The following is a 26,462-nucleotide window of genomic DNA, read 5'->3' on the forward strand; positions in this document are numbered from 1 at the left end:
TTAAATACTTGCTCAAAACCTAAGGGATCCGGCTCCGTGGTATATTTTTGGCGCAACGAAGTTGCTAATTTGATAAAAGAATTTGATTACTTGCCCAACATTCAGGAAGTAAGTGATAAGTGAATTTTATATCCACTTGGAATGGTTCATTACAAGCTTAAATTGGTATTTTGGACTCAAGTTGTTGGTATTTTGATGTGTTTTTGTGTTATTGCATTTCAGGTATCAGTTAAATGAAGAAAAGAGCTTTTAAAGGAAATATGATAAAACGTGATCATAATTGGAAGCCTAGGCCATTGTCAAGTTGTATAGAATCTCGTTAGCTTCGCGTGGGCAGTTGAATCGCCTAATTCTGACGAGTATAACTCAAGTTATGGCCAAAACAAGATTCATCAGAATTTATTCTAGACAGACTCCAGGCGCCCGCCTGGGATGTGGGGCGGCCGCTTGGGAGCTGACGCGCCCGCCCGGAGAGCTGAGGCGGCCGCCTGAGGCGCGGCTGGTCACTGATTTCGCTGAAAAAACCTTTTTTGAGTGGAATTTGACGATTTTAAGGGTCCAGGTCCACTAGGGTGTATATATACTTAAAAAAAAAGGGTTTTCATCATCCGGGAAGATTGGGATACCAAGGAGAAGACCTAGAAGCATAAAACAACTCCGAAAAAGAAGATCTTGTTTTCAACTTGTGATTCTTTGAATTAGTAGTAACTTTGGATGCTCATTTTCATTCTTGTTGAACCTAGATCTCGTTTATTAGTGCTTGATTATTATTCAGTTTATTAAGACCTTATTTATACCATGTTTTCATTGGAACCCGTGGTGACGATGAGTTAAATTATAGGCTAATCGTTATCATGGGATTCTAGCGGATTTACATATGGATTTCAATAGTTAATTATTTTGATATCTTGGTATGTGGTGATTGTATGATATCCTAGTATTGGTTGTGTTTATTCGTCTTATATGCGTAGCTAACATATAAGATAGCGTGTTAATCTCTATTGAAGCGACAATGAATATAGAGGTTTAAATACTTGCCATGCTAGCATAGGTTCATGTATTGTATGCATGATTAGTGGGTAACTCTAACCGTTTTATTTGCCCTATGTAATCATCATGGATAACTTGTGCTTAAACAGTTATGTTGTCAAATTCTATAGACATATAGGGTCTCAATATAATTGATGCATATTCAGCTTCTATCTCTTTTATGGATGTCTGGTAGAATGGTACTCGTGCAACGAAAGTTGGCATTTATCAGTTTCGTGTTATCTGATTAGTGTCATCACCATCACATGCTAAGGTTAAGAACGAAAAGGCTATTGAATGAAGTATTTAATGAAGTTAGAATCCCATATTTGTCATATATAGTAATTCAACCTCAATTCTCTTAGTTAATGTTATTTAGTATAATCTCTTAGTTTAATAAAACCTAATTTGTTATTTATCTTAGCATTGAGAAATAACCATACATTATTGTATAGGTGCATAAATTGAACTTAACCTAAACTAGTCTATGTGGGAACGAATCTGATTTATATCTTATACTACTTGCGAACGCGTATACTTGCGTGAATATTAGCGCGTGTTTCGCCTTAACAAGTTTTTGGCACCGCTGCCGGGGACTCGGTGTTAATTTTTAGTTTATGTGCTTGTCATCAGTGGTCGTTAAAGTTCACTGACTCAGATTCTTTTACTTTCACAGTTTTTTTATTTGTGTTTCAGGTACTCATTACAATGGGAGATCCAGCAGCACGAACGAAAGCCTTGATGGATTTTTCTCAGCCCAAGATTAATGACATTCAATCTAGCATTGTCAGGCCAGCTACCACAGCTAATACCTTTGAGATCAAGCCTGGCATAATTCAATGGGTGCAGAATTCAATCCAGTTTGGGGGCTCTCCAACGGAAGATCCCAATATGCATATTAGGGATTTCATTGAGATCCGCGACACCTTCAAGTTCAACGGTGTTTCTGAAGATGTTGTGAAGCTGAGACCGTTCCCATTCTCTCTGAGGGACAAGGCTAAGAGATGGTTACACTCTCTACCAGCTGGTTCGATTACTACTTGGGAAGATCTTGCTCAGAAGTTTCTTACTAAATTCTTCCCTATGTCGAAGACAGCTGCACTCAGGAATGCTATTACTCAATTTGCGCAGTAAACGGGAGAATCGCTATGTGAAGCTTGGGAGCGCTACAAGGAGATGCTTAGGAAGTGTCCTCATCATGGAATTCCTGATTGGATGATCATCAATTATTTTTACAATGGGTTGGGAGCACATTCCAGACCCATGCTCGATACAGCAGCAGGCGGAGCATTATGGGCAAAGAGCTATGAGGAAGCTTATGATCTAATTGAACTGATGGTTGCTAATGAATATCAGTATCCAACCCAGAGATTTCCACAGGGCAAGGTAGCAGGAGTTCTTGAAGTGGATACAGCTACGGCTATCACTGCTCAACTGAAGACGTTGTCTATGAAGATCGATTATCTGGCTAACTATGGTGTTAAGTAGATAACCAGTGTTTGTGAGCTGTGTGCAGGTCCGTATGCGATAGAGCAATGCGCTATATCTAGTGACTCAGCTCAGTTTGTGAGCAACTTTTAGAGATCGCAGTAGCCAGTTCCTGCCACTTATTATCCTGACAACTGGAATCATCCTAACTTCAGCTGGAACAACAATCAGAATGCGATGCAACAGTCGTTCGAGCAGTTTGGAAATAAGCTATTCAACCCTCCTGGTTTTCAGCAACAAATTGCACCAAAACAAAAATTCCAAATTCAACAACAAAATCATGATGCAGGTCTATCTTCGAATGAAAAATCTGAATTGGAGGAGTTGAGACTTATGTGCAAAAATCAGGCTCTTATATGCCAAAGCCAGGCTATTTCTATTAAGACTCTGGAGAACCAAATAGGGCAAATTGCTAATGCCTTATTGAATCGACCACCAGGAACGCTTCCTAGTGATACAGAAACAAATCCTGGCAAGTGGGAAGTTGAAGAACAGGTGAACACCATCAACTTAAGGTCTGGAAAGGTCGCAAGCCCCAAAATTCAGCAAGACGAAGAGCCTGAAAAATCTCAAGTTTCAGAAAATGCAGTTGTGGCTGAAGAAGAAGTGCAGAAGGAAGCAGAGGTGGAACCAAGGAAGACTACTGTGGAACACACTCTTCCTGAGGGTAATACAGGGGAGAAACAGATCTATCCACCACCTCCTTTTCCTAAGAGGCTGCAGAAGAAAAAGCCGGATAAGCTGTTTGAGAAGTTTTTGGAGGTGTTCAAGAAACTTCATATCATTATACCTTTCGCTGAAGCTCTTGAACAGATGTCTAGCTATGCGAGGTTTATGAAAGGTATTCTCTCTCAGAAAGTGAAGCTCGATGACTTAGAGACCGTTCCTCTAACGGAGGAATGCAGTGATGTGCTGCAACAGAAGTTGCCTCCGAAGCTTAAAGATCCTGAAAGGTTCACTATTCTTTGCACCATCGGAAACTTGTCGTTCAACAAGTGTTTATGTGATTTAGGAGCTAGCATCAATCTGATTCCCTTATCTATCTTCAAGAAGTTTGGTCTGCCTGATCCGAAACCAACATACATGTCATTGCAACTAGCTGATCGTTCCATCGCTTATCCATGAGGTATAGTGAAGGATGTCTTGGTCAAGGTGGATAAACTCATCTTTCCTGCTGACTTTGTAATTCTTGATTTCGAGGAAGATAAGAAGATTCCCATTATCTTGGGAAGACCATTCTTGGCTACAGGCCGAACTATGATCGATGTGCAAAAAGGAGAGCTTTCGATGAAAGTTCACGATCAAAAGGTCACTTTTAATATGTTCAAGGAAATAAATTTTACCCACAGCTAAAGAGGAGTGCTTTAAAGTAGAGTGGGTAGACTCTGTCATGAATTTAAAACTTGAGCAATTGCCAAAGTCAGAGACCTTAGAGAGATCCTTAATAAGGAAATCAGTTATTGATGACAAGGAAGGAGCAGAGCAACTGTTGGTTTTGAATGCACCTCCGTGGAAGAGGAAGTTAGATATGCCATTTGATTCTCTTGGTTTAGCAGAGCTGAAAATTTCTCAAGAGCATCTCGAGCCGTCTATTGAAGATGTTTCTATACTTGAGCTTCACCCACTTCCAGATCACTTGAGTTATTTATTCTTAGGTGCACCCCCTGACAAGGCGTTGGGATATATCTTTGATGATGTAGAGGGTAGCCGAACGGATCCTCAAGTGCCTACAGAGGGTTCTTCTCATGTGCAGCAGGTAGTTGATAGGACTGGTATTGGTGATGAGTAGTACAGGCGAGTAATTAGGCGTATGGAGGCCATGCGCGACATTCACCATCATTTTGCTACAGATTTGACACAGGCTTTGGGAACTATTTCCGAGACACTGGTGGTAAGGTTGATTGGCCACCTGATCCTCCACCCGAAGAGGGTGACTCTCCTGCTAATTAGGTATGCCTGAAATCCTTATTATTACCTTCAATGAGGATATTGAAAATTTTAAGTTTGGGGGTGATAATGTAAGGATTAGTAGTGTGTGTGTCCATATAGATTCATATAGATTCATATTGCATGTTTAGTTGTAGTTCATTCATATTTTTGCATGATTGTTCATTTAGGACATATTTGTTGTTTTTATGTGATTTCATGTAGTTGCATTTGAGTGCATATTTAGCATGATCCCTTAAGCTGAACTATGATATTTGATAAGTTGAGGTTGATTTGAGTGTGGTGATGAGGAATAGAGGGATGTTTAAGTCTTAATGAATTGATTTGCATGCCAGAAACAAATATTTTCACAAAGTCTTATAGGGTTGCTTTTGATCTAGATCATGATCATATTTGTTTGTTGTTGAGATTTAATCACTTGGTTATATTTAAAATTTGTGATATTCTCGTAATAACGTAAAAACACTGATTTTTTTTATCTGGAGAAAAACTTGGATTTCATTGCTAGTTATTGTAAGGCTAGGCGTCAAATGGCTAGTAGTCGGCTCATATTTTTATGAGTAGTCTAGGGTTGAATGTTGCATGATTGTTCATTTAGGACATATTTGTTGTTTTTATGTGATTTCATATAGTTGCATTTGCATGCATATTTAGCATGATCCCTTAAGATGAACTATGATATTTGATAAGTTGAGGTTGATTTGAGTGTGGTAATGACGAATAGAGAGATGTTTAAGTCTTAATGAATTGATTTGCATGCCAGAAATAAATATTTTTACAAAGTCTTGTAGGGTTGCTTTTGATGTAGATCATGATCATATTTGTTTATTGTTGAGATTTAATCACTTGGTTATATTTATAATTTGTGATATTCTCGTAATGACGTAAAAACACTGATTTTTTTTATCTGGAGAAAAACTTGGATTTTATTGCTAGTTGTTGTAAGGCTAGGCGTCAAATGGCTAGTAGCCGGCTCATATTTTTATGAGTAGTCTAGGGTTGAATGAGATGGAGCGAAACGCACTCATTCAGAAAAGAAAAAAAAGAGAAAAAAAAAGAGAAAAAAAGGTATGTATTTATGCATAATTGATCAAGAGTGAGCTCTTTAATACCCGAGTTATTAAGTTCTAGGGGACTTTGTGCCTATTGACCTAATGCTTTTATAGTCTGGGATCCGCTAACCTAACGCTCGCTACATGGGTATTATTGCATAAGTCTTTTGGGACCTCATTCATTGCACGATCAAATAAGCATCTTTGTTATGTGTTCAATAATAGTGTGAATCCTTGTATGACTCTAGTATAAAGGAGGTGTTGTGAGTCATAATGTGTTTATTGTCTATTCTGTGTATAAACTTTTGATTGTTTCGATGATAGATAAGTTATGGTTATTGATCTAGTATCGAGAGATATCTGTTAAGCATTCCACACACGGACGTTTCTGGTTTGTGAGTTGGTTTGTGGGATTTATTCGAACTCTGTTTTAAGTCATTACATTCTTAGAGGCATTAGCTTATTCATTTGGTTATGGTTATTCTGAGGGGATCGATTGTATTATCATTTAGTTGCATTCACGTAGTTGCATTCATGCATTAGGTTTATTTTGTAGTTTTGAGTCTGTTTATACTTGAGGACAAGCATCGATTCAAGTTTGGGGGTGTGATAAGTAGAGTTTATATCCACTTGGAAAGCGTCATTACAAGTTTAAATTGGTGTTTTGGACTCAAGTTGGTATTTTGATGTATTTTTGTGTTATTGTATTTCAGGTATCAGTTAAATAAAGAAAAGAGCTTTTAAAGGAAATATGATAAAAAGATCAGAATTGGAAGCCTAGGCCATTGTCAAGTTGTAGAGGATCTCGTTAGCTTCGCGTGGGCAGTTGAATCGCATAATTTTGACGAGTAAAACTCAAGTTATGGCCAAAATAAGATTCATCAGAATTTTTTCCAAACAGACTCCAGGCACCCACCTGGGATGTGGGGGCGGCCGCTTGGGAGGTGAGTAGCCCGCCCAGAGAACTGAGGCGGCCGCCTGAGGTGCCGTTAGTCGCTGATTTCGCTGAGAAAGCCTTTTTTGAGTGGAATTTGACAATTTTAAGGGTCCAGGTCCACTGGGGCGTATATATACTTAAAAAAGGGTTTTCATCATCCGGGAAGATTGGGATACCAAGGAGAAGACCTAGAAGCACAAAACAACTCGGAAAAAGAAGATCTTGTTTTCAACTTGTGATTCTTTGAATTAGATATAACTTTGGATGCTCGTTTTCATTCTTGTTGAACCTAGATCTCGTTTATTAGTGATTGATTATTATTTAGTTTATTAAGACCTTTTTATAACATGCTTTCATTGGAACCTATGGTGACGATGAGTTCAATTATAGGCTAATCGTTATCATGGGATTCTAGCGGATTTACTTATGGATTTCAATAGTTAATTGTTTCGATATCTTGGTATGTGGTGATTGTATGATATCCTAGTATTGGTTGTGCTTATTTGTCTTATGTGCGTAGGTAACATATAAGATAGCGTGTTAATCTCTATTGAAGTGACAGTGAATATAGAGGTTTAGAACTTTCCATGCTAGCATAGGTTCATGTATTGTATGCATGATTAGTGGGTAACTCTAACCGTTTTATTTCCCCTATGTAATCATCATAGATAACTTGTGCTTAAACCGTTATGTTGTCAAATTCTATAGACATATAGGGTCTCAATATAATTGGTGCCTATTCAGCTTCTATCTCTTTTGTGGATGTCTGGTAGAATGGTACTCGTGCAACGAAAGTTGGCGTTTATCAGTTTCGTGTTATCTGATTAGTGTCATCACCATCACATGTTAAGGTTAAGAATGAAAAGGCTATTGAATGAAGTATTTAATGAAGTTAGAGTCCCATCTTTGTCATATATAGTAATTCAACCTCAATTCTCTTAGTTAATGTTATTTAGTATAATCTCTTAGTTTAATAAAACCCAATTTGTTATTTTTCTTAGCATTGAGCGATAACCATACATTGTTGTATAGGTGCATAAATTGAACTTAACCTAAACCAGTCTCTGTGGGAACAAATCTGATTTATATCTTATACTACTTGCGCACGTGTATACTTGCGTGAATATTAGCGCGTGTTTTCGCCCTAACAGTAAGCCCAATCGAAATGCGTCGGCATAAATGACATGGGCTCAGTGGGTGTCCATCAAGGTGTAAGTGGCTGAGTGGCAGTCCATTAAAGCGTAAGTGGTTGGGTGGAAGTCTAGCATAAGGTCCTAATGCGGCCAGGTTGATGACCAGTGGGGAATTTATCCATCTACTAGTAGAAAAGGTTATTTAATTGGTATCTTTTCCTGATCAATAAGATATCGGGTTTATGTTAAAGTTTTCTTCTTTCCAAATTCATTGGATATTAAAACTCTGTTTATACTTTTCATAATAGAGGTTTTCAAGGAGTGTATAAGATATACATATAGGTATATATATCGGGAATTAATGAAGTATCTCGTAACTTCATTTCTTTTAAATGATATTTCAAAGATTGATTCTATTCAAGTCTTATGTTCTAGTCTCATCTATGTGATGAACTTTTGACACTTATTACACCTTGAACGGTTGAAGTTCAAGTAGTATTCGAAAAAGATATAAGTATATGGGAGTATCTTATGACTTTATCTTTTCAACTTATATCTAGTTAATGATTATCTTATGCATGACAAAGATTTTCAGAAAAAATATTGAGACAAGGTTAGATATATGAGATCACCTTACAACGATATTTTTATACAGTTATAAACTGGAACTCTGTGTATATCATGCATGGAAGAGGATTTCCAAGATTTTTAAAAGTGTATGTATACATATATAATGAATATTTTGTGACTTGGTCGCGTTAAGATATCAAACTTGGTTCATTTCTTCTTGACCAAGACATTCATGAGTACTATGAGAATGCTCATATATTTTTAATTATAATACATGTTAATTTGGTGGGCTTATTGCTCACCCTTGCCTTATTCTTCATCAAACAACAACAGTTAGACAAGATGAACAAGACCAAGCTCCGAATTTGCGAGTGGATAGGAAATGTTCCGCAGTTTCCTGTAAGCATTGATGCTGCTGTAGCTGAGGTAATAACTACCAATAGGCCAGGCTTTCAACTTTTGATGTACCAGACTTACGTATATTTATGAATTGTAATAATGGTAAAGAATATGTAAATCTATTCAGAAACCCTTTTGAGGTGTAATGACTTATAATTATGGAATAAAATGACTTGTGTTATTTTAGGTATTCATCTCCGAGACTATAACTTGTGGTGTGTGTGTATATTGTGGGGTCACAGTACGTAGTAGTTGGTTGTCTATTAAGATTAAGTGTTATTAAGAGAAATGGAACTCGTGACAATCGAATCCCCGATCCCGGATTTGGGGGTGTTACAGGAATTAAGATCTGCAGTGGTGGTCGGTGATCAGAGAAATCACCGGAGTGTGTTGATTTATGCTTAAGAAATGGCTGAGATTGTCAGGGTTTATGTTTGACTTCTTAGAGCTCTTAAACATTTTCTCTCACAATATGTCTACGTACCTCCCTTTATAGAGGATCAAGCCGGACGTAGTTCTTGGGGAACAAGAAACCTAGATGGACTTGGCTTCTCATTCAGCGGCTCAAAAGGAGTTGTCGAATGAACTTCCTATTATAACTCAAACATTGATTTATTTTGGGAGTAACCGACGATGTGATCTAGTCACAAAGGCCCAAGGCTCGGTTACGACTTCGGGACTTCATGGACAAGGAAACTCCCCGACCGGTGGATATCTCCATCCACTACCGCTACTTCCGTCGATTGTAATCGCAGGTATAGCCATAACTTACCGGAAATGCCAAAGTGTATCCTTGCCCCCGATGAGGATAACCCACCAGACTACAAGATAAGTGATTCCAAGCGTAGAACCGCAAAATGCGAGATAACCCCAGAGTCTCCCTTCGAGGAAAACTAGATAAATATGGAGACTGGGCTCCCAAAGCACACACTAGATGTTTACGACCATTCCCCTATGAGGATAACCCACAAGTTTACAAAATGATGCATTCGACATGTTTTTCGGGATGATGGGCTCCCGAAGGGCTCTTTTCCTTCTTCGGGTGTGCTCTAAAAAGGGTTTGGAGCCCTTCGGAGTCCTCTTCCATGCCTAGGGCGCGCCCTAAGCTTGGAGAGCTCCCCAGGGTTCCTCTTTTTCTCTTGTGTGATTCTTATGCTTTTTTTATTTCCCAGTTTAGTTTTGGGAGCAACCTCCTAATTCTTTCTTGTCATCTCGGTTGTATTGCGGAGCATCCACCCTGTATGGCCATATAGCACGGGTTGCTCCCTAGGAGGGTCCGGGGACATTTCCCGGGAGCCCGGATCATTCTTCGTTTCTTCATCATTTCACTATTTCTCCCTTGACTTAAAATCATCCTTTATAGACTCCTCTTCAATACTTGTTCTTCTTCGTCGTCTTATACTATAGCGATTGTCGTGGTATCGTCGTCAAAGCGGTCGTCGCACACTTTTTTCACTATGGTCGTTGTAATCTCTTGTTGTGATGGTCGTCGTAAACCTTCATATAAAACTTCACTAATCGTCGTCGTCAATAGTCGCAATAAGCGACTCCCATATAGGGTGAGCCCTATAAGAGGTGCCATAGGTTCCGTAAATGTGTTTTCCGGAGGTCGTCCATCTTCATCCTTGGCGGTGACCCAACTCATTTCCTTAAAGATCCGGTAAAATACTCACGATGATTTGTGGTATACAAACTACCCCCCAATTTCTAGTTTGTTAAAAACAAAGTGGAAAATCTTCTTCTACTTCCTTCGGTCTTCCGTGAATAATTCTACCTTTATCATCTGTAATGTCTTCACTTCATCTTTTGCTAATAAACTTTTCTCCGTATGTGTAAATTCTTTCTTCCCTAGAAAATGCTTTAGTTGATAATCTTCATCGTAAAATTTTCTTCCGAGTCTTCATGACAAGTGCTTCAATTTTTATCCCGCAAAATCTCTCACCAATATCCTTCTCAAATATTTTCCGTAAAAATTTTCTTCCTTCCCCCTTTCGGAGACACATAGGGCACGCCTTACCCCCCAAGAATCTATTCTAGGGGTTCAAATTTTAAAAATATTAAACATTGCTTCCTTTTAATCCTTCTTTCTCCTTCATTTTATTTTTAGCTCCTATCTTCCAAAATACCCAATTCAATAATATAAACCCATCTTCTCCAAAATTTTTAAGAAGCTTGGATCTAGCTTGTTTTTGGCTTCATCTTTGTTTTAGCTTCAACCCACTCATCTTCCATCTTCCAAGGTACTCTCCTATATCTCTCTTTTCAATTATTTTCATGTATGTTACTAGATGTAAGAATTTTGAACTACTTGAACTTCCATGTTTATGTCATGTTTTGTGTATATGTATGTATAGGTTGTATACATAGCTTCCTCATCGTTGTATATAGGGCTGTCAAAAAATTTCGAAAATCCGATATTTGTCCGAAAAATTCGCATTCGTATCCGAAACAAAGCGGATATTATCCGTATCCGAAACAAAGTGGATATTATCCGTATTCGAACCCGACGATTACGGATACGGATATGGATATAGGCATATTCGTATCCGATAATATCTGAATCCGAATAAATATATTATATTTATATATCATTTAAAATTTATTATATTAAATTTGTGGTGTGTGTATGTGTATATAAATACAAACACACACACGCATATATATATATCTATATATTTTATATTTATACATATTTTATATAATTGTAAAAAATATATATAAGAAAATTATTTGAGTTCAACAATTTAATGATAACAAATATATTGAAAAGATAAATAAAAATTAATTTTTGAATAAATAAAAATAGGATTAAATCGCTTTAGATATTATTTTATTTTTTCAAAATTAAAATTTAATTTTACTTTATTTTTTTCAAATTTTTCAAATTTTTAATATAAAAATAAAAAATCTGATTGAAAATCGAATTCGGATCCGGATATTATCCATATCCGGATAGTATCCGTCGGATTCGGATTCAGATATTATTCTTTAAATATTTCCGGATTCAGATACGGATACAGATACGAATTTTCAGATTCGGATCCGGATACGAATATAGGAAGATCCGTATCTGAATTATCCGTTTGACAACCCTACTTGTATATGCACCAATTTGACTCTCAATTGTGTTAGTATCTTGAATTTCAAACTCTAGGTTTTAGAAAATTGTACCCGTCATAATCAAGAGGGCGCACCCGCGGCATGCCATAGGGGCTCTCGGGTCGCGACCCCCATTTTCTCTTCACGGGGCGCGCCCGAGTCCCGTCAAATCCACAACCGCGTCCTCCGTCTTATGTGGGGCGCGCCCAAAACCATAACGCTCTCGGGTCACGGCTTCCGTTCCACTCACGGGGCGCGCCAAAAGCTTTTCAGCTTCTCAAGTCGTGGCCTTCGTGTAGTGCGGGGCGCGTATTTCGTCTTTTTCGTTGGGATGTGTCTTCACTCCTTCAAAATATACTTTTATTTTTTGTTGATGTTGCGACATGTCTTAACCTTTTTTCTCTATTTCTATTGTAGCTGGACGACGACTCGTCTACGTATTTTTATCCGTTTGCGGAGTTAACCGCAAGTTGGGGATTTCTACCACCCTGCTTCAATTACCATCTTCTTTTTCAGCTTCGTCCTTGCTTCATCTCTCCGAGACTTTGGTTGACGAGATTCGGCGAGGAGAGATTTTTATGGTTATTGAGCATGAGACGTCTACTTTCGATGTTTTTTGGACCGCATGCTTCGAGTCATTGTTCTATTTTGGAAGATTGGTCTAAGGATGACATTTCAAATTTAGAGGCAAGCGGCAAGAGGAAAGGAAAGGCTGTGATTTCTGATGAGGAGAACAAGTCTTCTGTGCATGAGCCTACTACTCAGGAGGTGCTTAGAGACGAGGCACAGTTCTTTTTCCCATCGACTACTGAGTACGTCGTTACTCCACCGGAGTCTCTTATACTTTATCTTCACCCGAAGGTTAAAGAGTGTGAGTTGGACTTAGATTGAACGAGCGATCTGGAGGAGAAGCTTACTCCGAAGCAGATGGATAGTCTTCGAAAGCTTCATGATAGATGGGCTTGTGTTGGTACGGCATCGCGGGCATCGGATGCCCATATTGGATTTTCCCTGGAGTATTATATGATGAAGGGTATATGGGCTCGTCCGTTATCTTTCATGAGATGCCATTTTTAACTATGGGGAGAACTTTAGAATACCTCAGATGGTCACTTCCTTAAGTTTAGTTGAGCTTGGTATTGGGGCACCTCTTTATCCTTTCTTCCGCTCTATCTTGGAGTGGTATGATATAGTTGTTAGTCCCTAACAATGCAACAAGAATTACAGAAGGGGGTTGAATGGAATTCTTGAAACTTTTTCACAAATAAAAGTGTTCTAACTTAAATATATATATATATATATATATATATATATCAGTGTGAATTGATTTGCAGAGTGCGGAATAATAACTTAAAATGAATCAAAACACAAGTAATTAAAAACACAGGTCTTTATAAACTTTCTGGTGGATTTGAATGTATCCACCAGAGATATATAATATATCAAGAGAACTCTGTGTAGCAATTAGCTCACAGTTGCTTACAAATTTTACCAACTAAGATTGCAGAGAAATGCTAAGAATACAGCTTACAAATGTTTCTCTCTTGGTTGCTTAGTTAGTTGTTATATTTGCTACTTCTTGGTTTATATATCACCAAGATTACAAAGTAATAAGACATGATAATAAAATAAAAACTATCAAGTCTAATACTATGCTACTTCATTACTCTTTTTCAGCATCTTTGAATATCTTCATAATAGCATAGAAATGGCAATGCTTCTTTGTTCTCTAAAACCCAGTTGAATAGGCTTCCACATTCCATTTGCATACACTCGATGCATGTGATTGTGTTGTCACTGTCAACAGATGTTTGAATTCTTTATCCGTTGGGTTCATGATCATCCGTCGAGTTCATGATCATCTGTCGAGTTGTCTTGTTGATCATCCGTCGAATGGCATTGTTATTTATCCGTTGGGTAGCAATCTGGCACTTGACTTCATTTCATTTATGCAGAATTACAAGATATCATCTATGTACAATTAATCAACCTATTCTGCATATCTAGTTAAAGTCAACATGACTTGAGTACTACTTACAGAATCTAAACAATGTGTATACAGAAATGTGCTACAGACCTACATAAGCTACTCACTCGATGGATAATAAGTCATCATCCGTCGGGACTATATTAAGTCATCCGTCGGGACTATAATCCTTATCCATCGAGTGCTACATTTTTTACTAAGTAAATACTACCAAGGTGTTTTGTTAATAAAATCATCAAGTTCACAACATATTCACAACAATCTCCCCCAATTTATGTCTACTGGAATTGTAGCCATAAATTAAGAGAAACTTGATGATAACAAAACACCCTAAAAATACAACTTTGAAAGTAAGTAGATAAAACTGTAAAGTGCTTTATTTAACAAAATGTACAAAGTTTAGCTCACAGTCATTTTCAAGGTGCTCCTCTAGCCTGAGCAGATTTATCTAGTTCCTTGAAGGTCTGGATCTCTTTCCAAGCTTTCTGTTGTTTTCTTCTATCTGATTTTGGAGTTGTCTGTGGAATTCCAGTTCATCAGATTCTGAGAGATTTAGCTTTTCTTGCATCTCCAAAAGAGTCTCATTGCTAGAGATGCTCAATTGGTCTTCTAATCTAAAAAATCTTCTAACTCATTTGTCATCCATGAACTCCATCAGCCAGTAGGGCCTTAGATGCACTCTTCTCCCTGTGTAAGGAATAATTAGAGTCTTTGGGAGTGCATCTTTAGCTCTAATACTCCTCAATTCTTCAATCTTCTTTAGAACCAGTCTTCTTGCAGCTACATTAAACCCAAAGTTCTTCTTGAAAGATGAATAAACCTTTATCAGTACAGCTTGGCTTTCTTGAAGGATCCTGTGAAGTGGTCATTGAATCTCTTTTCCTCCCTTGTACTTGAAAACTAGCCTTTCAGGTAGATTTTTGTATGCATCAATCCCTCTCACTTCTTCTAGTTCATCTAGATAGAGATTTAGATCAGAGAATTCCTTGATGTCACACAAGTACATGTAATCTCCCTTGTTGACTTTATATTGAGCTTTGACTAGAGATTTGGATTTGAGAGGTGACAACTTCACTTTCTTGACTACTCTTGACTTTGTTCTCTTTGGCTTGCTAAGGATTGGCAGATTGAAGTCAGGAAATGGTAGGCTCTCCCAGTCTATTGGTTCATCCTTAGGCACAATAGGTTCACCATGAATGTTCCTGTAAGGATCCACCACCTTGATATCTTCAAATACCACAGAGGGTTTTGATTCTTGAGTTGTAGTTGGAGTGGATTCCTTGGAAAACTGATACTCCAATTCCTTATCAATAAAGTCCAATTTCCTTTTGGTTCTTTTGGCCAATTCCTTGTATCTTGGAGCTTTCTTCTGTTGTGGTTCAACTTGCTTATTTAGATCTTGAGATTCAGTGATTTCAGATGGCTGAGCAGGAATTTGTTGTGTTGGTTTTACAGCTTGTAGCTTAGCCAACATAGCAGCTTGCTCTTTCTTTTGCTTAGCCTTTTTGGAATCTTGAGCAGCTTGCTTCTTTTCTTGCTTTAGTCTTACCTTTTCTTCTCTCTTTGCTTGAGCAAATTGAGGATGTCCAGCCACCACACAAATTTCTTTCCCATTTCTGAAAACTTTAGCAATTCTCCTTTTTAAGGCTGAATCAGCTGGATCCTTGTAGAAGGCAATTGATCTTCACAGAAGCTTCTTCTCATCAGGCTTAGTTGTCTCATATATTGTATCCAAAGGGTTCTTTAATGATGATTTTGGATAGTTCACCCCTGGCTTCAGAATTATTTCAGACTTTGGAGATTTGATGCGGGATGGATGTCCTCTTTCCAGATAGTTCATGCTCATTTCATTCACAGAAATCTGCTTGACTTGAGAGAGATGAATGGCTGACTTTTCTGGCTTCTTTACTAGCCCAAACTTCTTTTGAATATCCTCATCAATTTTCTCCCAGTTGATTGGCTTCAACTGCTCCTTTTCAGCTGCTCTTATGTTGGCTGCTGCTTCATTGATCAGATCAATACTGTCTGTTACTGGTGGCTTGGTGAAAGTAATTGTAGGCACAATTACTTTACTGATTTGAATGTTAAGATGTTTCTCCCCCTCACTTGGTCCTTTCTCCCCCTTTTTGTTATCATCAAGTTGAATAGAGGAGGAGGTTTGTGCAGCCACCAGTTTCTGAAGCAAGTCTTTCTGTTGGGCTTGATGCAGATGAATGGCTGTTAGAGATGCTTCCATAGATGACATTCTTGTATCCAAAGCATCTATCTTGGTGGCAAGATCAGAATTTTTCCTGAGTTATCTCATGATGTCAAGCATTGTAGCTTCTGGAAACTTAGAGTCTATCTTGTCAGAAATAGCCTTTTTCATCTCATCAATATCACCCTTGATGGTGTTGACATCTCGAGCATGTTGGAAGCCTTGAATCTGTTGTAGTTGCAGAGAAGCAAGATGTGCTTGAAGGAGCTTCTTGGTGTTGGCATTTGTAGTGGTTTGAAGAGCAGAGTTTGTCTGATTTATGAGTTGGATCAGGTTTGTCTTGAAGTAGTGTTCATCACAATGTTTTGAAAATGCCCATGATGGCATGCCTGATCTTGAACCGGAACCTACTTCTCCCCCTATGTCCAATGGCTCTTCTTCACTATTTCCACCTTCATATCCAAAGAAATCTGCTGAACCACCAGTCTTTTAATCAACATCACCAGCTGTAGAGGGCAAAGATGTGATGGCATCCTTAGCTCTTAGCATTGACTGAGTGGTATGCACCAAATTGAGCATCCTTTCTGCATTGTCATTGCCCTGTCCAGCTAGAAGTTGATAAGCTAGAATAGGGTGAGTAAATGCCTCAGCATCAAGGGAGGTGGAATCTATAACAGCTTGAGGTTGCTGAGATAGTCCCTCCCTGTATGCATCCTGGATATTCATTAACTCACTAGCAATGACATCCATCCTTATAGCTCATACACCTGCATTTCTCTCTTGTTCTCTCTTTTGTTGCATCAGGGTCTCACCCTGGCTTCCCACCCTCACACCCTGACCTTCACCATCTAAGGTGGGACTCCTCTCACTCTCTTTTACCAATCCTGAAGAAATGGATTGCATATTTTCACTCTTTTCCTCTCCTTTTTCCTGGGAGCAACCCAGACTCTCACTCATAACACTCTCTTCCCTCAATCCTAAGAGTGACTGTACAACCACTAAGTCTTCTGCACTAGAGATAATAGATGAAATTTGAAGTTGTGCAGAGACACCCGGCAGATGAGGAATATCCATCGGGTTAGCAGTTTGACTATCCGACGGATAAATGTTGTTAAGCTTATCCGTCGTGATACAATCACTGCTCGACGGATGAGCAATATCCATCGAGAGAGTAGAAATAAATGAACTTGGAATTGAAACTATTGTGGACTCTGTGCTGATTGATAAGATTTTGGGCACAGATGTTTCAACAGTTCCTGAAAGAATTGGCAAGTGAGCCAACAAATCATCCAAAAGATGATGCTCACTTGCACTAGATTTTGGTTTCCCCAACAAAGTTAAAGAAGGGGAATTAGGAATTGATGTGTTGATCATGTCCACATCCAGAGAGTTTGTGGGAGAATTTGGTGTTTGAGGTGCTTCTATAACTAATGATTTTGGCTGTGACTCCACATTTATTGGAGCCACATCAAGCTGAATTTGTGAAGGTGCAGTGATTGTGTCTTTAGCACCAGTTTGCACAGTGTGTGAACCCTGTGCATCCCCAGAGGTTTTGGATTTCTTCTTTCTGGCATAAGTTTGGGGTGAGCTAGTGTCCCTTGCCCTTTTGGCCTGTGCTCTTGGTTGAGAGCTTTGTTCAATAGTCACATCCTTTTGGGAGGATGCAACTAGAAATGAGCTTTTGTCCTTATTAATCACTGCAGTTTGTTGGGAAACTGCAGTATGGCTAGGCTGGGAACCACTCAACTCTCCATCCTTATTCTTAGGTTTTCTTTTATGTTCACCCTGTGCCTCACCTACCTTACCCACCTTCACACTCCCCTATTTGGTTTTGGTGGATTTTGCAACTGGCATCTTTTGAGAAATACCAGAGGGGGCTTTCTTTGATTTGGATTTTGAAATTTTTGATGATTTAGTAGCTTCGGTAGGCAACTGTTGGGTCATTGACACAGTTGCCATAGCTACACTGGTATTCAAAGAAATTTGTGAGGTTGGAATAGTAGGGACAGATGAACTTACCTCACTTACTTGAGGTGCTTCCATTACAGGGAAATAGAATAGTGGCCTCTCCTTGTGATGATTTGCCCTGTTCAAATATGCAATAATTCTTCTCTCTTGAACCCAACAATCTAATGTTGTTTGGGTTCTCAAGCACAATTCCCTCAGAGAGGTGGTTAGCTAATATCATGAAAAATCTAGCATAATAAACATTTTTACCCCTCTTATTTAACTCTCCTAATTTAAATCTCAACTCAAACAAAACAAGATCACTAAAATTAAAGAACTTATCTGTAACTAGCATGTAAAGCATGTCAAGCATGGAAATATTGACAGAATCAAAGTTACTGATTTTACCAGAAAAGATTTGGTCACTACATCACACATGAAACTCCATTCCTTCCTAAGACCCAATCTCCTAATGTCACTTAACTTAGAAGTAGAGAGTGCATAGTTCATGGAATTAAGTATATTAATTATATCAGTGTCTGTGTGTGGTGAGGTCACGGTATTATCAGGAATCTTTAAACAAGCTTTGATAACATCATTATTAATACAGAATGCCTTACCTTTAATGGTGAGTGTGATGGTCTTATCTGTCGAGTTGTATGAAGCAGTAGTCCACATCTCTTTAACAACCTCACAAAATATGGTGGGTGATTCTAGCATTGCATAACTGAGTTTGCAGTTCTTCACAAAATCCATCATTTTATGGTAGTCACTTGAATGTTGAATCCCCTTGTTTACTAGAGCCGTGAAGTTGTTCTTCTCATAGATGTATCCAGTTTGTGACATGATCTTGACTACTGGTGCCATTATTAGAGAGTGGAAATTTCAGATGCTAATTTCTTTTGAGAAAGAGAGAATTTAGAGCACATAATTTGAGAATGATTAAAGAAAAGCAATGGAAATGAAAAAAGCTTTTATACTATCTCAAAAATAACTGTCAAAAATAATAAAGTAAAATAAAGTAACCGATGAAAATTGCCTAAAGTAGTTGTTTAAAAATAAATAATAAAAATTCCATCAATTATCCGTCGTGTTATACTTACAAACTGTAAGTATACTCGATGGATAATGTTCAGGAAATTAACGGCTAAGATTAAGACAATTCGACGGATGAGGATAAACTGTTATCCGTCGAGTTATAAAATATTCCAGAAAAATAATTGATTTTTATTCACAAACAATATTCCGACGGATGATCAAACTCGATGGATAAAGATCATCCGTCGAGATGTAAATTTTGACTTAGCCAAAATTTCATCTTAGACTGAAAAATCAATTAAATTTCTGGCTGCATAACAACTTGCAAATTATTTGATAAGATTTAAGAATAATTAAGCATACCTAACTCACTTACCAACCTTGATAAGGTGGATTAATCCAGTGGCTTGGTAAAAATATCTGCAAGTTGCTTTTCACTTGGAACAAAATGTAGTTCCACAGTACCATTCATTACATGTTCCCTTATGAAATGGTACTTAATATCTATGTGCTTTGTTCATGAATGTTGCATTGGATTTTCAGTGATGGCAATTGCACTTGTGTTATCACAGAAAATGAGAATTCTTTCAACTTGCAGATCATAGTCTAGCAATTGGTTTTTCATCCACAAAATCTATGCACAGCAACTGCCAGCAGCAATATATTCAGCTTCAGCTGTGGAAGTGGAAACTGAATTTTGCTTTTTACTGAACCAGGACACAAGCTTGTTTCCTAGAAATTGACAGGTTCCTGTTGTACTTTTTCTATCAATTCTACAACCTGCATAATCTGCATCTGAATAACCAGTTAGATCAAAACCAGAATCTCTAGGGTACCAGATGCCAAGTTTTGGTGTTCCCTTGAGATATCTGAAAATTCTCTTGATAGCTACTAAGTGAGATTCTCTAGGATCAGCCTGAAATCTAGCACACAAACATGTAGCAAACATTATATCTGGCCTACTAGCTGTTAATTACAGAAGTGAGCCAACCATGCCCCTATAACTTGAAATATCCACAGACTTTTTAGTAGTGTTTAATTCAAGTTTAGTTGCAGTGGCCATGGGAGTTTTTGCAGATGTGCAACCCATTAGATCAAACTTCTTTAAAAGATCATAAATGAATTTAGTTTGACTAATGAATATTCCATCACTAACTTGCTTAACTTGCAAACCAAGAAAGTAAGTTAGTTCTCCCATCATACTCATTTCATACTTACTCTGCATCAATTTGGCAAACTTTTTGCAAAGTTTTTCATCTGTAGAGCCAAAAATAATGTCATCTACATAAATTTGAACAAGTATACTAGAGCCATTAACATTTCTAAAGAAAAGAGTTTTGTCTACATTACCTCTAGAGAAGTGATTTTCCAAAAGGAACTTTGATAAAGTGTCATACCAGGCTCTAGGTGCTTGTTTCAGTCCATAAAGTGCTTTTAAAAGATAGTAGACATATTCTGGAAAATTTGGATCTTTAAAACCAGGAGGCTGACTGATATAGACTTCCTCCTCCAAATCTTCATTCAGAAAGGCACTTTTGAGATCCATTTGATAGACCTTGAAATTGGCATGGGCTGCATAGGCTAAGAAGATTCTGATGGCTTCAAGTCTTGCGACACGAGCAAATGTTTCATCAAAATCTATTCCTTCTTGTTGAAAATATCCCTTAGCAACCAATCTAGCTTTGTTCCTAACTACTATGCCATTTTCATCCATCTTGTTTCTGAATACCCATTTGGTGTCAATTGGATTCTTTCCTCTAGGCTTGGGCACCAGCTTCCATACCTTATTCCTCTCAAATTGGTTTAGCTCCTCCTGCATAGCTAAAATCCAATCAGGATCCAACAAAGCTTCTTCTACCTTCTTTATAAGAAAGCTGTTGTATAGACATTCTTCTTGAGTTGCTCTCCTTGTTTGAACTCTAGAAGATACATCACCAATGATGAGCTCAAAGGGGTGATCCTTTGTCCATTTTCTTTGTTGAGGTAGATTAGCTCTAGATGAAGAGGCCTCATTGTTGTCTTGATGTATGATTGAGTTTTAATTATTGCAAACTCCCCTTGAGTTAATGGATCTTCGATTTGAGAAAGGGGAGCTTTCTGTAAGTGATCTATCCTGACTCCCAGCTCCTTTTGATAACCCGACATATGGTGAATCTTGAGTACCGATGGATGAAACTGGTTGCCTCCTGACGGATAAGGCAGATTGTCTCCTAATAAAGGCAGATGTTGAATTTTGTGCTTCATTGTTAGTGGATTTTTCTGCATTATGCTTTGATATTGTTTCTTGATCACTTTCATCATCACTGTCATCACTAACCATCTCCACATTGTCAAATTTAAGGCTCTCATAGTAATCTCCATCTTGCAGCCCTTCAATCTTTTTATCATCAAACATAACATGTATTGATTCCACAACAATGTTGGTTCTTAGATTGTAGACTCTATATGCTTTACCAACAGCATATCCAACAAAAATTCCTTCATCTGCTTTAGCATAAAACTTCCCATTCTGATCAGTTTGATTTCTCAAGATATAATGTAACACCCCCAAATCCGGGTTCGGGGATCCGGGTTGTCACGAGTTCCATTTCCCTTAATAACACTTACTCTTAATAAACAACCAACTACTACGTACTGTGACCCCACAATATACACACACACCACAAGTTATAGTTTCAGAGATGAATACCAAAAATACTACAATTCAATTTATTCCACAATTATAAACCATTACACCTTAAAAGGGTTTCTGAATAAATTTACATATTCCTTGCCATTATTACAATTCATAAATATACATAAGTCTGGTACATCAACAGTTGAAAACCTAGCCTATTGGTAGTTACTACCTCGGCTACAGCGGCATCAACGCCTACAGGAAACTGCGGAACGTTTCCTATCCGCTCGCGAATAGGGAGCTTGGTCCTGTTCATCTTATCTATCTGTTGTTGTGTGATGAAAGAAGAAAGCAAGGGTGAGCAACAAGCCCACCAAAATAACATGTCTTGTAATTAACAATATATGAGCCTTCTCATAGAACTCATAAAAGTCTTAGTCAAGCAGATATGAACCAAGTTTGATATCTTAACGCGACCAAGTTGCAAAATATTCAGTATATATGTATATATACTTTTCAAAATCTTGGAAGTCTTCTTCCATGCATAATATACACAGAGTTCCAGTTTATAACTGTATGAAAATATCGTTGCAAGGTGATCTCATATATCTAACCTTGTCTCAACATGTTTCTGAAAATCCTTGTCATGCATAAAAATAATCATTAACTAGATATAAGTGGAAAAGATGAAGTTACGAGATACTCTAATATACTTATATCTTTTTCGAATACTACTTGAACTACCACCTTTCAAGGTATAAATAGTTCATCCCACAGATGAAGTTACAAGACAAAACTTGTATAGAATCAATCTCTGAAATATCATCAAAATGAAATGAAGTTACGAGACACTTCATTTGATGAAAACATCATTTTGAAAACTCGACCCTGCCAACACTCTACAATCGCCCAACCGTAGCCTTTCTATCGAAGTGCTCTGGGTAGTGTTGCAGAAATATCCAACTGGATGATGAACTCATTACGGGAGTTTGCCGCGCCAGGAAGACCACTCACGATGATCAGTCGCAGTAGTGCAACCCCACCATTTTCTACATATAGAGGAGAACAGTCGGATTTACTGGTCGACCGAACGCTGGACTCCTAAGGAATGGACCGTCTTAGCGGAACTTCCGGGCCATTTGGGCCAATATAATAAGGCTGGGCCGGAGCCACTCGACCACTTACGCCACTCCTAGTCCAGATGAAATCCATGACTCTGAAATGTAAAGCTCGTCCCCCCTTTCCCCAAGTAGAAACTTGTTGATACGGCTCCACCAGAAGTCATATCTAGTTGGAAAGGAAAACTCACCGATATTTCTCAGGCGATGCCTGTTAATGGATTAACTTATTCCAAGAATTTTACTTCCCGAGTGTTGGGTAAGTAATCAAAAACTCTTTTATCAAAACAGCAACCTTGTTGCGAATATAAAAATACATCACGGAGCCGGATCCCTCAGATTTTTGAGCGAGTATTTAAATCTCCTTCGAAAGGAAGATCTTAAATTTGAAAACAAGTTTTGGGATCTGCTCTAACTTTCCAAAAATAGTTTTGATAAAGTTTGAATATAATCTCTTGAAATATTTAAGGTAAGAATGATTTGATGGTATCAATCATTTTCCGAATACTTGGCGAATATTGACACATTATTCTTTAAGAAAATAAAGAATATTATTTAATAAAATAAGCGAAGTCGTAAGTCCTCGAATGAATATTCAAACTAATATTCATTAAATAAAATAAGCGGAGTCATAAGTCCTTGAATGAATATTCAGACTAATATTCATTTATTAATAGAAATAAAATAAGTTTCATAAGTAGAAACTCTATTCAAATAATTAAACTAGTCTTTGATCGTAATAGGAATCTTAAATGAATATTCAAAAAAATAATATTCACTTATAATATAAAACTATTGAATAAACATTATTCGATTAATAGTTTTGAAAAAAATATATATATACATATATATAATATACTCGGGAACATCGCCTCCCGGTTTAGAAAAATGTTCAACTCTGGGTCCCCTATACTAAGGGTATACGCAACTACTGCTTATCTTTAGCATAGGTATTATGCAGTTTATAAGCATTTGAATTGATAACAAAATATCAAGATTTCACAACATGCATATATATACCATATCAACATGCTCCAATATATCGCAATATTTGCTAATAACAACCATGCACATATCTCAAGATAATGCATCAATATATTTACATCACAACAACAGTATAACGGGTAGAAAACTTGCCTGAGTGCTCCGGGGTAGACTTAAGCTTAGAGTGGGTCCGGTAACCTATGAACAACAACATAAGCTGGAATTAAACCACGGTCGCTTAGGAAACTAGACTTTATCCACTTAGACCCTAACGTTCGCTTATACGCTTAACGATTCACATAAGTCGCTCGAGTAACCTCGGCTCCACCATTTTTATAAAATTAACCGTTATGAATTTTAAGGTGACTCTTTCACGAATACTCTACCAACTGCCTAACCCACCTTACATAATTGTTTCGTAATCCAATTAGTCTTTTAGGGGCCTTAAACAAGGTTTCAAAGTAAAACGAGGGGGTAAAGGTTCATTCGCGAAACCCCGTAACTTAAAACGGTCGTTTCTCCTAAACCGTACATCGGATTCAAGCGAACCACATACCAAAACTAAGCTTACGACATGATCTAGCTAAACATGGCAAAGTTATAGATTGGTCAGTGAGTTATCTGGTCTGAGATTCATGTACAACAGTCTAAGAAAAACGGGCATTACGGCGGCTATGTTTACGAGTTTTCCAAGTTTCTCACTACACCAAAACCTCACCAAACAACCCACAATTATTAACACATCAAAACCTCAACAAAATAATACTATACCCGTCCTTATTCTCCAGATTCTTCATCTCAACCAACCACGATCAAGTTCTATTAACTATAACAAGATTCATTCACCAAATCACTCCAAATTCAAATCAAACTACTAATAATTAAAAATCATGCTTCTCATTTAGAAAACCAACCATCAAACTTATTAATAATCAAAGTATAGGCTAGGGTTTGAATTTTATACCTTCCTTGGGAGGTGTTAAGTTTCTAGGAAGTCTTAGGGGGGCTCCTACAAGCTTGATCTTTCAAAAGAAATCAAGAACACAAAGTTAGGCTTTGAAGTTTCTAAAAGTTCGATTGAAAGAACTGTAAAAATAAGGATCTTACCTTGCTTATTTGGACGAGACTTGTGAACAAGAGTTGTAGGCCATCTCAATACCTTTCCAACGAGCTATAGAACACAACATTTGAGTGAGTATTGTAGGAGATATGGCAGTTTGAAGTTGCTGGGTTTGTTTTGGCCGAGAGCTTTGTTCTTGGAAGCAAAAGTCAACTCTCCTTCTTTTTGTTTTATGAAATAATGCTTGGTTGCTTCTCTTTTTGTCTTAGCAAATGATTTAAACTTTTTACCATGGTTAATTTTGCATTGTCCAAAACAAACCAACAAAACAAAATCCCTTTGTCATGCTTATGTCATCAAGCTTGTGTCATCTTTTTACACTTGTCTTCCCTTTGTGGTGTGATAACATCATCACCCACTAACCTCTTTGATTAACCTTTAATTACTTGGCTAATGACCGCTTATCTGTTATACGGTTCGCTTAACTTTCGTTCTCGTTCGTCGTATGAGGGATCATATTCGGGATCTTATTACTTGGGTTCCCCTAAACCTTTCTCAATATTTTATATTCCTTTTATGAACCTCTCTTATAATCCTTGAATTTAAATACTTTTAATCATGTTACCTTATACTCAATTCTTTCGGTATCTGGTGGATTTTCGGGAAAAATCAAAATATTCGAATTTTGATTCTGACGATCTTTACATATACTCATTTACTTTATGGAATACTAATACGATCTTAGAATTTCCATAACAGTACTCCTACATAGCGTGGTCTGATAATTTTCCTTAATCAGCATCATCAGCAAAAAGTTACTATTCATCAGTGTTTCAAAAATTCCAAAAATTGGGGTTATTACAGTCTCCCCTCCTTAAAAGGATTCCGTCCCGGAATCAGATAGAAAACAGTTGGGGATGCTTTTCTAGCATTGCGCTTTCTAACTCTCAAGTCAAATTTTTTTTTCCACATTGTGGTTTTACCATAAAACTCTGGCTAGTCTGATAACCCTGTTCCTAAGAACTTGCTCCTTTCAATCCATAACCCTTACTGGTTGCTCCATATAGGTCAAGTCTGGTTGCATGTCCATGCGCTCGTATTCTCATATATGTCCGACATTCGGATTATGCTTCCTTAATATTGATACGTGGAACACGTTATGAACTTGCTGCAGGTTCGGGGGTAGGGCTAGTTCATTTGATAACTTCCCAATTCATCGTAATATATCCAAGGGTCCAACAAATCATGGACTTAGCTTTCCTTTCTTTCCGAACCTCATCAATCCTTTCCAAGGGAATACCTATAACAGCACTAGGTCCCCTACTTCCTATTCCTTGTCCTTTCATATCAAATTAACATACTTCTTATGTCCATCTTGGGCTACTACCAGCCGTCCTCTGATTAGATCTATTATGTCCTTGGTCCTTTGGACCGCTGTTGGTACGAGCATCTTGCGCTCTACAACTTCATCCTAACATAAGGGAGATCGAAATTGTCTTATCTTATAAGGCGACATCTCGATACCTGACATACGATCTATTGTCGTGAGAAAACTCAATCCGCGTTAAGTGATCATTCCAAATTCTTTCAAGTCTATTGCACAGACTCTCATCATAGCTTCTAGCATTATAGCTTTTACTTCTCAATACCCACTCTTTTCCCGTTCATAATCGTTACTATCTTCCGTATATAATACTATTCTAGATATACCTTTACTCGCTAGAGTTTTATAACCTTTTAATAAATGCGTCAACCTTAGTATCACGAATGCGTTTCCATTCCGAATACCACCATATTGGGTACCACTTCATCTCTAGCTGCCTCCATCTTTGAAAGCTTGGTCCTTCGTGTAGAAGTAAA

General features: G+C 37.7%; 1 non-coding gene across 1 annotated transcript; it reads right to left on the reverse strand.

Moving 5' to 3' along the window:
- Positions 1–2,127: 2,127 nt before the first annotated feature.
- LOC141681989 (small nucleolar RNA R71) lies at positions 2,128–2,234 on the reverse strand. Its single transcript, XR_012559394.1, has one exon. It is a non-coding gene; the product is annotated as a small nucleolar RNA R71 (small nucleolar RNA).
- Between the last annotated feature and the right edge of the window lie 24,228 nt (positions 2,235–26,462).

Source organism: Apium graveolens, chromosome 8, assembly GCF_009905375.1.
Source record: "Apium graveolens cultivar Ventura chromosome 8, ASM990537v1, whole genome shotgun sequence".
NCBI lineage: Eukaryota > Viridiplantae > Streptophyta > Magnoliopsida > Apiales > Apiaceae > Apium > Apium graveolens.